The sequence below is a fragment of the Notolepis coatsorum genome (genome assembly GCF_963971535.1).
Source record: "Notolepis coatsorum genome assembly, chromosome: 2".
NCBI classification, from domain to species: domain Eukaryota; kingdom Metazoa; phylum Chordata; class Actinopteri; order Aulopiformes; family Paralepididae; genus Notolepis; species Notolepis coatsorum.
This window is the reverse complement of record NC_140166.1, coordinates 224,681,590-224,692,060: the sequence shown is the minus strand read 5'-3', so window position 1 is coordinate 224,692,060 and position 10,471 is coordinate 224,681,590. Positions and strand designations below refer to the sequence as shown.

At 41.8% G+C, this 10,471-nt stretch overlaps 1 long non-coding RNA gene across 1 annotated transcript; it reads right to left on the bottom strand.

Moving 5' to 3' along the window:
* Positions 1-6,875: 6,875 nt before the first annotated feature.
* Positions 6,876-10,209, bottom strand: LOC311224039. Its single transcript, XR_014619419.1, has 4 exons — positions 10,029-10,209; positions 9,109-9,268; positions 8,709-8,803; positions 6,876-7,841 (listed from the first exon to the last, which is right to left on the bottom strand). It is a non-coding gene; the product is annotated as an uncharacterized lncRNA (long non-coding RNA).
* Between the last annotated feature and the right edge of the window lie 262 nt (positions 10,210-10,471).

The following is a 10,471-nucleotide window of genomic DNA, read 5'->3' as shown; positions in this document are numbered from 1 at the left end:
CGCACGTAACCCCTTTCGTGACTGATGCACCGAGTGAATCCACAGTCACTTGCTCCCCAATAGGAAACCAACCTAGATTTACCATGTAGGACTGGTTCTGGTCGAACCGTTCGTTATACAAGTATCACCGAGAAATTTCAAAGATACTCACAGTTGCACGAGGGTCTTGGACAGAGATACGGGAGGGATAGAAAGCTCTGCGTTGCTAATAAACATTTTAAATATCTTTTATAAACTGGTCAAAACGGCATTATTTCCAGCGTTGGGTGCATGATGCGCATGCGCTGTGATCACAGCGCAGGCGCAGCAGGCAGCCAAATACGGAAATAATGCCGTTTTGAGCAGTGTTGATCCCAGTTTATAAAAAACAGCAAACAGTCTCGCCCCCCTCTCCAATCTTATTTCGTTGCATGATAAGCTTGCGTGTAGTTATTGATTATTATATGCGAGGGGAGGGGGTGGGCGGTGGGGGTCAATCGGAGATCGGGTTTAGAGTCAGAGAGTTGCGTAGTGGTTGTAAGAGGATCCATGGACCTGCCCCGCTGTACAGTACTGGCTGGCACAGACATAACAAGGCAGACAGTGAGTAATGTGTTCTCAACCAGGAGCACCGTTAACAGTTACTTTCACTTATTAATGAATGTAAAGCCCAGCCTCTGGCTTATTTCATACTGTTTAATTTGTGTGTGTGTGCGCAAGACGCGAGTTGATTGATTGATTGAAAACTTTATTAACAGATTGCAGAATGGGTACAAATACAATACAGTACAGCAGGGGTCGCCAATTAGATTTGCCCACGGGCCAAATTTTCCCCAAGCCATTGTGTGGCGGGCCAATGATAAGTGAACATTTTTTAACTGTAAAAAAAAAACGACATATACATGTTTGCACTGTCTTTTTTCTATTATAAAGTGCCTCTCAGACAGTGCATTACACATGAACAGATCAGTAATTTGATTTTAATGCAGGTGCTCGCATTATAAATCGAGATCAGTAGGGTGCATTTGATTTTAAGCACCACAGCGGGTGTATTATACATCGAATGTATTATTATTATTATCAAAACACAACACTCACCGGCATAATGCAGGCAGCCCTGCCCTGGACTTGATATTGTTTCTGCTTCGGTCCTCCAAAATCCATGTTAATAACATGTTAAATGTCCACTCGCGTTTGCTCGTGTTGCCATGTCAACAAGCGAGAGTCACCGGTTGCTTATTGCAAGAGTTACCTGTTGCGATAAACCCGTATTTTAAGAATGACACCTGTTTATTAAAATAAGCTTTATAGGTTGTAGGCTCCTCTTCTGGCTCATCATATTTCCCCGTTGCATTGCAAAGAAGTTATTCAAAGACGTTTGTTTTGTTTTTGCAAACGTTCGCTCGCCGGCATCCCAAACGCGGAAGTGAAAGTTAAATAAAGTTTTCATTCATTCATTCATGAACAGCAGATCAGCTGTTGCAGATCACCGCGGCGGGTGATGAACAGATCAGAAGACAGAATGCATGAAAACACGACTCACCATACCTTGTTTGTTGTTCAGTCCTCCAAAATCCCTGCTAATGTTTGAAACATGTCACATATCCACTCGCCGCCCTCCAATTCCAGATTGGCGTTGAATGCAGCTACTTTATCTGCCAACTTGAACACAGTTGTAATAACAACCATTTCCTCGTTGTTGTTGTCGCCACATATTATGCAGAGAGGACGTCGGCTCGGCACGCAAGAATCACCGACCTGTTGCAATAAACCCGTATTTTAAGTATGGCTCCTGTTTATTAAAAGAAGCGTTATATTTCCCTGTTGCATTTCCCTATCCAAAGATGTTTGTTTTGTTTTTTAACACATTTTGTTACTCGCTCCATCTCGAACGCGGAAGTGAAAGTTCGTTAGGGACTATTCCATTGGTTCTCCCAGTCCACGTGACCATTTCTAGCATTTCAATTGGCTATAGTGCTATTGATGACTACCGGTAGATAGATACAGCTTCACAATAAAAGACACCCTGGCGTCCCGAGTGAATATTTCCTGCGCGTAAAATAAATATCATATTCTCAAAATAATCTGACGGGCCAGAAATTATTGCTGGCGGGCCAATGTCGGCCCGCGGGCCGCCTATTGCCGATCCCTGCAGTACAGTGTGTTTGTTGTGACGTGAGAGAGAGAGAGAGAGAGAGAGAGAGAGAGAGAGAGAGAGAGAGAGAGAGAGAGAGAGAGAGAGAGACTGTCTTATCTCTTATGCGCACTCATGTTTTGAAATGCATGTTGGTTTGCGGGAAATTCGTTTTCTGAAGCCTATATTTTATGCCCCCCCCGAAATTACCATATGCCCCCCTGTTAAATTCGCTCTGGCGCTGACTCTGGTGTGTGTGTGTGTGTGCGTGCGTGCGTGCGTGCGTGCGTGCGTGCGCGCGCGCGCGCGCGTGTGTGTGTGTGTGTGTGTGTGTAGAGCAAAGTAGAACTTCAAGATTCAATAGTGCAAACGTGGCTGACCTATCCGCCACATTTGAGCCAAATCTGATAAGAAATGCATGAGTTAACAACTTAACATGGTTACAGACACACACAGACAAAGACACAGACACACACACACCCTTTGTGCCTTGTGCGTGGGTGTAAAAATGCAAGCTTTTCGGGAAAATAAGGCTTGCTTTTTCATCCACATTGCATAATAGGAATGCGATTTGATCTTAATATGACGTTACAGCTGTGTACTACAGTGAAATGGTTAAGTCCTCCTCGGTGAAAGGCACACACACACACACACACACACACACACACACACACACACACACACACACACACACACACACACACACACACACACACACACAGACCGCAAATAAGAACGAACGCTTATAAAATGATTTAATAGGCTAAACTTCGTTTTAAATTCTTTGATTTTTCTCGACATAATGCTACGTGGCCCGACTAGATCCGTGACTCCTTTGCGATACAAATTAATTATCTATAAAAGTGACTATCTTTTAAATCCACTGCTGTGGCGAGCCTGGGGCGAGCCTTTATCGCTACCGGGGAAACATAGGGGGAACATAGGACCCGGGGAACATAGAACCCTTTTGCGGCTACCGGGGAACATAGGACCCGGGGAACATAGAACCCTTTTGCGGACGGGGGAACATAGAACCCTTTTTCAAAAAAAAATACAAATAAAGCTCGGGAACATAGAACCCGGGGAACATAGGGATGACCCCACAAATCATGTAAAACCCAGATTCGGCTCAAACAAGGGACTAAACACGTTTCGCAATTATGCCACAACAATGTGGAACGCCCTACCCAAAGCTGTAAAGGAATGTGAATCACTACCCACCTTCAAAAACACTCTCAAAGAACACCTACGGGAGACTGCAATTCAAAACTGGCCCCTACAAATGTCCTAACCCAGTTGTACAATAAAGACCAAGCATGGCTTTGTCAGTATTCCAATGTACCCAACCCCCCCCCCCCCCCCACCTCCAATGTACAGCCCCACCCAACCCCACCCCACCTACCCAACCTCCTCCAATGTACAGTTTCTATGTCAAATGTATGTCAGTATTCCAATGTACAGTGTCCCCCCCCTACCCAACCCCCCCCCCCCCCCACCCCCCCCCCCCCCCACCTCCAATGTACAGCCCCACCCCACCTACCCAACCTCCTCCAATGCACAGTTTCTATGTCAAATGTACACTCTTTTTCTGGATTTTTTTTAGTATCACAAACAGTATACTGTATTTGAAAATCTGGTATGTCATAAATGTATAGATGTACAGTAGCAGTACTGTCTATCTGTATGTCGTGTGTGTCATATGATGAATTGAAAATGGGGGACCCTGATGGAAACAAGACGAAAGTCTTTCTCAGGTCTGCATCCTCTTAACAATACACCTTTCCGCGGTGACGGGAAGTCCCGCCCCCCCCGTGTTACTGTTGCTATGGTCTCCCAAGCTCTCCCAAATGTTCTCACAGGCACACTGAAACAACCACATGTCAATCGAACAACATGGATTCTCTCTTAAAGATTCCTGAAACTATTGCTATCAGTTATTTGCCCAATGCCGCTACTCTATCGAAGAGAGTTCTCCAGAAAGGCCTGAATTATTTTACTCAAGGATATATCCATGATATTAGGATTTCGGACGGAGAAGGAGATGACAACGTCAAAGTTGATGCCAAGTGTTGGCGGTCTATGCGGAAGACACAAACGCCTCACAAACTCCACATTGTAATTCGTCAGGATACAATTGTGGAGTCCTACTGCACATGTAAAGCAGGGTGAGTATGTTAGTGGTCCCTTATTATAAAATTGTTAGAGTGAATGAAGATTTAAGCCTAGTATCTGCTAACTGCTAGCTACAATGGGCTAATCATCTAACGTTATGCTAATCACACAAATGTCACGGTATGTAGGTGACAAATAAACCTTTGAATTTGAACTACTGTAATTAGCTAGCTTACCTTTAGTGTTGGCGCAGCTGTATATTGATGTGTGGAGTAGCTATCAACCATTAATTGTTGCATGTGTATTTTCAGGATAAATGGACACTGTTCCCATGTCGTTGGCATTGTCAAGTCTCTTCAAGGATTCAAATGGCACAACTTTACCCACATACCAGAACAACAAAGTTGCACCAGCATACCACAGCAATGGCATGTCCCCAGAGGTGATAAAATACAGCCAGTACCTATTAACCATGTCGTGGTTGCAAAACCCTCTGAGAAGAGAAAGAGACGGCCAGTGGTGTGCCATGTTGACACTTCTTACAGGTAAAGTGGTAGTAATACACCCAACAGATATAATAAAGTGAACAAAGTCCATGAGTTACAATATCAAAAATGAATTTAATTAGTAATACTCTTTATAAGTTGATGTACATATAAAATTAGCTCATGAGACATCAATGTCAATGAAGAGAACACAATCTTAGAAGAATTCAGGATTCAGAAAATAGCATAGCACTGAAACCAGTGGCGGCTCGCCACTAGGGGCGCTCGGGCGCCGCCCCCCCCAGTCCCTACCCTGGTTATATGACAGAACAAGAAAAATAAGTTTTTAGTTTTTAGTTTTATAGCCCTATAAATAATATAAACATGTTTAAAATTAATAATATTTACTCATTTTAAGTATGTTTGTGTTTCCAATGCACAATATAACGTTATTATCGCAATTAAAAAACACTTGTTTTCCAAAGCAGGAAGTGACATCACGTTTTTTTTATTTTTTTTATTTTTTCGTATTTCTCGGCCCGGGCTATACGCGATAGCGCTCTGAGTGCGCGTCACAGTTTGATCGCTGTCTCCGTCACAGCCAATCAGTGCATACGGCGTTGTGCGTTGAAATATGACTATTATGTTGGAATCCGAGCGCGATTTGAAGCGGTCTAGGCAGCAGCGTGAACTTCCGTGAAGAATTTCCATAGCCGCATTTCGCAGAGACGCTCTCTGATTGGCCGACGCCAGTATTTTTTTCCATGGCAGAATTTCACAGAGACGATCTCTGATTGGCCGAATCCAATTTCTAATGTTCCAATTCTAGCTTGGTTCCTAGGTTGGTCTAGGGGTTGTTTGTCTTAGAGCGTGCCGTCGTGACTGCAAGTTCTTTAGACTGTTAAGCTTAGGCACTCTTTCAAAGTTGGTTAAGGTTAGAGTTTGTCTTAGAGCATGGCGATAGAACGCCAGGTAGTTTGCAGTCTGTTCGAGCGGAAATGGACAAAGGAATGTACTTGTTGAGTGTTGTGCTAACGAGCTCAGCTAACACTTGGCTAACAAGCTATATGGCGGATTATACACGTTTATCAAGCTCTCCTGCCCTGGACGTTTCAACTAAACAGTGAGTCTCTCTCTCTCTGTGCTTAACGTTAACGTTTGTAAATAGTTTTTTTTAGGAGCAGTACTACTGCTGGCCATTCATGAAGCGAGACATTGCTGATTGTTTATTTATTTTATAACACAAGACTATGACTACCAACTGCCTAGCCAGCCGTGTATCAATCTTGGATGCAATAATAACGTTACTTACCACACTGACTATGTCGATGGCTCATTGATTTAACTACTGCAGCTCTCTCGGATTGAAAATACGTGGATTATGGCTTGTTCAATATCGTCTATGTTTGAATGAATGAGAACTTTATTAACAGATTGCAGAATGGGTACAATACAGTACGGCTCAATACACACAATTGTTAAGGGGATGCAGACCAGAGAAAGACGTTTGTCTTGTTTACATCAGGGTCCCAGATTTTCGATTCATATCGATAGTTTAATAGCTAGCCTTGGCTCGTTTAACAATATGCAAAATATGTGTACAGCCCTGTACTCATACTGAAGTTATTCTTGGTATATAATAGGTCTGATTGTGTAACGAATCGATTCCACGTCGCGCTGTGTGTGCGAGAGAGAAGGAGAGAGGGAGAGATCTGCCTGTGTTTGGAGACGGGCGAGTTTTGTTTCTAACTTTTCTATTTATATTGTGTTTCAAGTTGTGAATTAGAGTCTAGACTATACTTTATTTGACTGGTTGTGTGTTGTTGTAGTAACAGCTGAGCGACTCGTTCATAAGAGCCGATTCATTGCCGTGAGCGTGAGTCGAATCGCTCACGTCTTGCCATGAGTCTTGCGTGGTACAGTACTGTACTGTACATGTAAAATATTTGGTATAGGGCCCCTAGTGGCGAAGTACCCACCGGCCGCCACTGACTGAAACTGCCCTCACCAAAATAATCAGTGACCTCAGACTAAACTCTGATGAGAATAAGGTCTCCATCCTTATAGTGGTATTCATAAAAAAAAGAATTGGAACGAAATATTACAAATTAAGTTTTTTATGACCTTGAACGTGATGCAATATTTTCATGCACTGATGTGCCAACTCTGTCAGTTACCTAATAAGGCAGAAGGGTTAAAACATATATCAGAGGGAGGAAATTCTATGTTAAACTAGGAGGCCACATGTCTGAGATATATGACAACAACTATGGAGTTGCACAAGGGAGTTGCTTAGGTCCTTTACATGTTACTGCTGGGTGATATCATCAGAGGACATAATGTAGGTTTTCTATCTATAATTCTAATTATCGGCCCCAAAACAAAAAAATAAACGTTAATAAAGAACCTGGGAGGACTAACCCCTTGGATCAAATCTGAGGTCACAAGTCTCTGGGTTATCATAGATTCAGAACTGAACTTCAATTTTCATATTAACAAAGTGACCAAAACATCGTTCTTCCATCTCAGAAATATAGCAAAAGTATGACCAAGTTATTATTAATATATGCAATACATTTAATACAATATTTTAAATTCCTTTCTAAAGTTTTCAGGCATGTTTTCAATAATAATGTCTCTATGAGGCCATATGCTAATTTGTCCAAATTTAAAATACATAAGTTCTATGCATGTATTAAAAACAAGTCCTGCAGACTGCATGGATACTCCAAATCTTTGAGACAAATCTTGAAGTCCAAAGTTGTGTCTTAACCTACACAATGTCAAGAATAGGCCATTGGATTTTCCTAGTGACCTCATGTCTTTACGGCCCTTTGCATAAGGTGCATCACAGCCAGCAGGCACAAGAAAATCTAACAATAACATGAATCTAACATATGTGATCCCAGTGTAGTACTTAAAAAGCCCTTTGATCTTTGTTTCTTTTTGGACAACACTTTGTACAGTACAGAATGTCTTTTTCTGAGCATCCTGTTCGAGAGACTGTATTATCTGTTCCTTTTCAAGAAGCTGCCCTCTCAACCAGGTTATCGTCCTCTCCTTCTTCTCCAGCTCTGACTTCAATCTTGCACCTTCCACAGCAGTGCCCAATACTTCTAAAGGGCAAACCCCTGGAAACAGAAATATTACAATTATTGTTAGGGAGTTTCCACATATACATGACATCACAATAATAACATTTTGCTTTTATTCTACAGACAAGAAATCTCAAGAAGAAAACAGACCCGGTTCCACACCAGAGGTGTGAAAATGTATCTGTGCACCAGCCATCTCCAGTGAAGCTTCCAGCGATCTACAAAGATCTGAATACTGCAGACACAAACCTGGTAGCACTGGAAGAACGCACTCGGGCCCAGGCTCTCTCAAATGACTGGTTTGAAGAGCGGAGGTCACGACTGACTGCTTCAAACTTTGCGAAAGCGGTAAACAGAAAATCTGCCGCAACAACAAAATTTCTGGAGAGTGTTTTCCGGTTGACATCCATTTGTGCCCCGGCTATGGAGTATGGGAAAAGGAATGAGGCAAAGGCGAAGGCCAAATATCTGGAGGTTTATCCCGCCAGACATTTTCACGAGTGTGGTCTTGTTGTCAATTCAGAGTTCGATTTTTTAGGAGCCACACCTGACGGGAAGTTGTGCGACAATGGCGAGAGTGGGATAGTCGAAGTGAAATGTCCTTATAAGGCAAGAAACTGTTTGATATTGGAGGCTTGCGACAACTTCCCAGATTTCTGTTTACACAAAGATGAGGGGGGCAGTATTTCATTGAAGAAGACGCACAACTATTATGTGCAAATACAAGGACAACTTATGGTGACAGGCTGCCAATTCTGTGAATTCATAGTTTTTACGCAGAAAGATATCTTTGTGGAAAGAATATTCCCAGACATACCATTTATGGAAAGATTACTGCACAGACTTGCTGCATTTTTTTAAAGATCATGCTTCTCAGTTCCTAAAAGAAAGGTAGACCCTTACATTCTCCTTCAGTCTGAGTAGCTGTGCACGTCTGTGTAGCTGTATAACTGAGCTCCGATTGGTGGTTGATGACATCCAGAGAGGGATTGATGTTCCTGTGAAGTATCAAAATCATAATCAAATAAATGCACTTTAATTAATAAATCCATGTTGTTCATTAATCATAACATTTGGTCTCAGTATTATTTATGTATTGTTTGATTGTAACAAGAACTTGCAGTATCTTTGGTTCACAAATTAATACTAGATATGAGCATTTATAACAAATTATTAAATGACATCTGATTCACACATGCAAATGGTGTTTTTAGTTAGTGATTCACATCTTCACTAACACATCACAATATTCAGACAATACCGCCTATAAGGACTTTGACAATACCCAGTCTTCAGGACTTACAAGTTAGTATTTTCCTGCAGTAGTTCTTTTTTAGATGGGGGTTGTCAGGATCAAGCAGGCGTCTTTTCTTTGGCAACGGACGCACCGACTTACATGTGGTCCCATCAGCTTTTATAGGGTCTGGATATTGCACAGTAGGTCCATCCCCGCCAACAAAATGCTATAAGGTGAGATAGGCATGACAGAGAAGAGAAAGTGGATCACAGATATTGTAAGGCATTCAGGTTACTCATGCTAGCTGATTGAAAACTGTATTAACAGATTGCAGAATGGGTACAATACAGTACAGCTCAATACACACAATAGTTAAGGGGATGCAGACCAGAGAAAGACTTTAGTCTTGTTTACATCAGGGTCCCCCATTTTCAATTCATAATGACATTTATGTGTTATGACATACACAACAGATATATAGCATGACATTTATGACATACAGATACAGTACTGTTACATTTGTGACATCCAAGATATGCAAATATACAGTACTGTTAAAAAGATATCCTAACAGGAAATATATACATACGAGGGGGAGGAAACTGTACATTAGGAGGGGGGGTTTGGACATTTACAGTACACTAACATTTAGCTAACGTTAGTTCGGTTGTTAGAATCAACTGGACAACTTCCAATTCATAATTTTCAAGGGTGTTGACTAAGTAGCTGTAGCTATATGTAGTTTTCCTTCAGCTCATGAACTGATCGGAATGTTTTCGGAGACTCTTTTTGGCGACGTTAGGTTAAACCATGCGTTAGCATTAGCTATGAATAGCTGGCTACCTAACGATCGGCTAGCCATCTATCTATCTATCTATCTATCTATCTATCTATCTATATACAGTATATATAAGATAACAAGTGATGACTTCTGTTTAACTCAAATGTTGAAGCATATATTACTGAAGCATATTTTTCGGGCTTACCGTTGAGCATACAGCCTTGTTCTTGTTGATCTTGTCCACATTCAGCTGTGTATGGGGCCGTCCACAAGCCTTAATCCACTTACTTTTCCAACTGTGTTTTAGGCTTTGGAAAATGTATAAAACGCGCTCCCTTTAGTCTTTCTGGATATCTCTGGTCATTATTGCACGTTCCCCAAGCACATCTAAGAACCATTTTCTCGACAACAACAATGCAGGACTGGCTGGCTATCTGTGAGACATCATGGCGGCTCTATTTCAAGGGGCGCGGCCTTAAGAAATCGGGCAATCTTATTGGTTATTATTCTCTGTGTGATTGACAGCGGGGAAAGGTCTATTGTATGTATTGAGCTGTACTGTACTGTACCCATTCTGCAATCTGTTAATAAACTTTTCAATCAATCAATCAATCAAAACCCGAACAAAATGTCACGTGAATGAGTTGA